Genomic DNA, 4026 nt, shown 5'->3' on the forward strand with positions numbered 1-4026 from the left:
CACCACAAAAAGAAAAGAAAAAAAGAAAAGAAATGAAAGAGTGACAGAGGACAAGAACGATGAATGGTTTACTTTTATGCCATCATGCTATATTTAGTAGGCTTTCCTAATTTCTGCTTAGACCGTGGACAGGATCTAAGTTTTTGTTTTGTTTTTTTGCCCTTTTCTTTCTCGCTCCGCAGGTTAAGTAGGCCTTATTAGATATCCTTTTTGCCTGCTTTTACCCGCCTGCTTATTAGAGTTCAATTTGTAATTTTCTCTTTAACTTTAATGTATGAAATTCAACGGATGAAAACGATTTTTTTATCGCAGTGATTCACCTCGATTTCAGTAGCTTGTGTTTGTAAAATACATGTTCTTCTCAAAACAGTATATTTTTCATAAAATAGAAAAGCTACTTTCATGGATGCATCTTCTTTTTCAGAATTCTTAACGCTGCCTTAATTGACAATTACATTATCTTCTGTGATTTTTCATTATTTCAACACCTTTACAGATGACTAGCCCCACCCCCCACCCCCAGCATGTAAAGCAGGTGTGCACTACAACATTGACCATTTTGCGAATAATTTTCTTGTAGTGAACGTCATTTCATACCTGGGTATTTTTCTAGTTGGTTGATTGAATGTCCACATCATTTTATTTTTTTTTCTAAGTAGGTATATACCGGTATTGGCTTTGCAGATAGGGAAATGAGGGTGTTTTGGCATTTTCGAAAGTAAAGTTGAAACATCTCATGCACTTTTACTGAATTTTGTTTATTTTTTTCACAAATACTCACATACGCAAACACAATTAAAGATCTTGAACCGTTCAGGGGCTGAGGGAGGGTAATTGACGGGGTAATACCCTATTAACTTTCCTTTTCCATCAGTCTTACGCCTTCTTTATGCCATTATCTAGACACCCTATACAATTAAGTGGTCTATAGGGGGCGCTGTTCATCCTGTCGGTCTCGTGGGCCTTCTTTGCCTAGTGTCGGTCTCGTGAGCCTCTTTTGCCTAGTGTCGGTCTCGTGAACTTCTTTTGCCTAGTGTCGGTCTCGTGAGCCTTTTAAGTGTAGTGTCGGTCTCATGGGCTTTCTTCGTTTAGTGGCGGTCTCGTGAGCCTTTTGTGCGTAATGTCGAACTCATGGGCAGTATAACTCGTGGGCTTATTTTACTTGATGTCGAACTCATGGGCTTAATTCACTCAGTGTCGAACTCATGGGCTGTATGACTTGTGAGCTGTATGACTCGTGGGCTGTATGACTTGTGAGCTGTATGACTTGTGGGCTGTATGACTCGTGGGTGTCGGTCTCGTGACGTGCGCCCATTCTCTCTCACCTGCAATATCATTGACGTAGTCCTGCGACACAGGTTGAATTTCATATTGGAACGCTGTCTTCAAGTCGTCAAACCATGTACGGGCAGTCTCCTTTAATCAACCATAGATATCAGAGATATATACGATATAGTCAAACATAAGACAATTTTCAGTCACTCCTCACTTGATCGAAAGCCGATGATAAAAGCCACTTTCAATAAAAATAGTTAGCATGCTTAACTCGATGTTTCTGAGATATTGATATTGGTAGTTGGCATCAAGTACCTGGCGTACCCGTTTCCAGGAAGCAATAGGTTAATGTAGGCTGGACTTTCAAACTCAATTTAATGTAACACGTTCTATATTTACCAAAGTTTTTGGCTGAGATGATTTTTGTAAAAGGGAAATGCTCCTTTCAATGGGAAGAATCTCCGGGCGGAACCCTTAAAAAGTTATTGATTTTTTTTGTGTTTCTTATTTCTATCATCTCTTTTTTAGACATCTTTTGTGTGTGTGTGTATATATATATATGTGTGCGTGTTTGGGTGTGCATGGGGGGTGGGGGTGGAGAGGTGCTAGCCTCCAGATTCCGCGACCCCTGTACAAAAGTTTACCGTCTACCTCAGCGCTCTCCCGTAAGTCGTAAACGTCGTCATATTCTCCATCCCTTGACAGTTCTTCCACCAGATGAAGCAGTCGCCTTTTCTCCGAGTAGTAACACTGTAAAATCTGAAACACAAACATATTATTTTCATGTTAAGTATTTTTTTTAAAAAGCAAGAAAAGGTTGTACTTGGCTAATATTAGGTACCCAAAGAGTTTATTGGTCAACAGTGTTTCCGGTCTTGTGTAAAGATTAGTTCTTGCTCCAACTTAATCTTGACTTTGCGTGCATGCAGATATTCGTACGTATGTATTATAGGCGTATTGCTCTTCCCTTAGTTCTTGATAAAAGGCATTTCTCTCCCATGACGGTGTGGAAATTTGTGGCCAAATCCCCTGCACACATTATTGAAACACTGAAAAGTGTTAATAACAAGGAATAGAATGTGCTTAAGAAATGTTAATGTGCAAAATTAAAGTTTAATCTGATAGTACATTCACAAAACTTGGCAAGATGTCTTGATATCCTCTGAATCTCGAGATAGAGTAACACCATCGTGCTTGATAAAAAAGTTCCTTATAACGCAATGCTAATTTTTTGTATAGTAGCATAAACTCTGTCATAACCGTTTACAGTACTACTAGTAATGTAGATTTGACGAAGTGGTCCTAACTTTATAGTAAAACAAGCCAAGTGCCATAATGTGTCTCGCCAATTCGCGTACATGAAATAGTACGCGAATGGGATATAACAGATTTTAAAAAAAGAGATGTAACAGATAACAAGAGATATAAAAGGGTAAAAATTTATGGCAAAAAAAGAAATCTGCCATAAAAACTTAAGATTGGGCCCTTAAAGTTCGTTGATCCCTGCTTGTGACCTTTGACCTTGTGGTGACCATCCACTCCCCAAGGGACATCTACCATCCAAGTTTAGTCACAAATGGACCTACGGATCAAAAGTTATGACCCATAATAGAAACGTGCCATAAAAACTTAACATTGGGCTCTAAAAGTTAGTTGACACATGCTTGTGACCATTGAGCTTGTGGTGACCATCCACTCCCCACGGGACATCTACCATCCTATTTTTGTCACAAACGGACCTATGGATCAAAAGTTTTGACCCCTAATAGAAACGCGCCATAAAAACTTAACATTGGGCTCTAAAAGTTCGTTGACCCATGCTTGTGACCATTGACCTTTTGGTGACCATCCACTCCCCAAAGGACATCTACCATCCAAGTTTAGTCACAAATGGAGCTATGGATCAAAAGTTATGACCCATAATACTAATGCGCCATAAAAACTTAACATTGGGCTCTAAAAGTTCGTTGACCCCTGCTTGTGACCTTTGACCTTGTGGTGATCAGCCGCTCCCAAGGGACATCTACCATCCATGTTTAGTCACAAATGGAGTTATGGATCAAAAGTTATGACCCATGATAGAAACGCGCCATAAAAACTAAACATTGGGCCCTAAAGTTCATTGACCCCTGCCTGTGAGCTTTGACCTTGAGGTGACCTTCACATATGGTAAAATGTGAAACTTTGTATGACCCCTCTTCCCTCGAAGTTTGATTGCAATTGAAGCCCAGAGTAAAGAGTTATTAAAGTTTTTGTAATGTTACGGACAGACGACGGACGGACGGACGGACAGACGCCGCGGCGTCTGTCTATCCGCAGGCGATCCCTGTCTCCCCTCACCTCCGGTGGGCTCGACAAAAAAGAAACAAAGAAAATCCAAAGCACCTTTTGAGACAAATTCTCATATAACACATTCCGTAGAGTCTTCATATGTTCGTCATAAAACTTTCGTTGTCGTTCATCTACAGCGTCATTCTTTTCCGTCAGTACCTTCATGGTGTCGTTGTTCGCCGCTCTGAAAGAAGTTGATCAATGACTTTATACAATACTTGTGCCCATGACGTTGGATATTATCTAAATCGTGTTTACTTCTGAATGCAAACTTATACATTTTGCTCAGGAGAACCCTGCTTGAAAGAATACAATGACCCACAGCGTGAAACAAAATATGAAACACGGTGTGAACTCACTGGGAACACAGGGTAAAATCTCTTCACATTGTTAAATTCGGGCCTTTAAACAATGTGAACA

General features: G+C 40.0%; 1 long non-coding RNA gene across 1 annotated transcript; it reads right to left on the bottom strand.

The window, feature by feature from the left end:
• Positions 1–1333: 1333 nt before the first annotated feature.
• On the bottom strand, positions 1334–3785 carry LOC139716893 (uncharacterized). The gene is made up of 3 exons (XR_011709926.1): positions 3661–3785; positions 1927–2034; positions 1334–1416 (listed from the first exon to the last, which is right to left on the bottom strand). It is a non-coding gene; the product is annotated as an uncharacterized lncRNA (long non-coding RNA).
• Positions 3786–4026: the final 241 nt, after the last annotated feature.

This window comes from Diadema antillarum, unplaced genomic scaffold (assembly GCF_040938485.1).
Source record: "Diadema antillarum isolate AM-2024a unplaced genomic scaffold, OU_Dant_1.0 scf00000071, whole genome shotgun sequence".
Lineage (NCBI taxonomy): Eukaryota > Metazoa > Echinodermata > Echinoidea > Diadematoida > Diadematidae > Diadema > Diadema antillarum.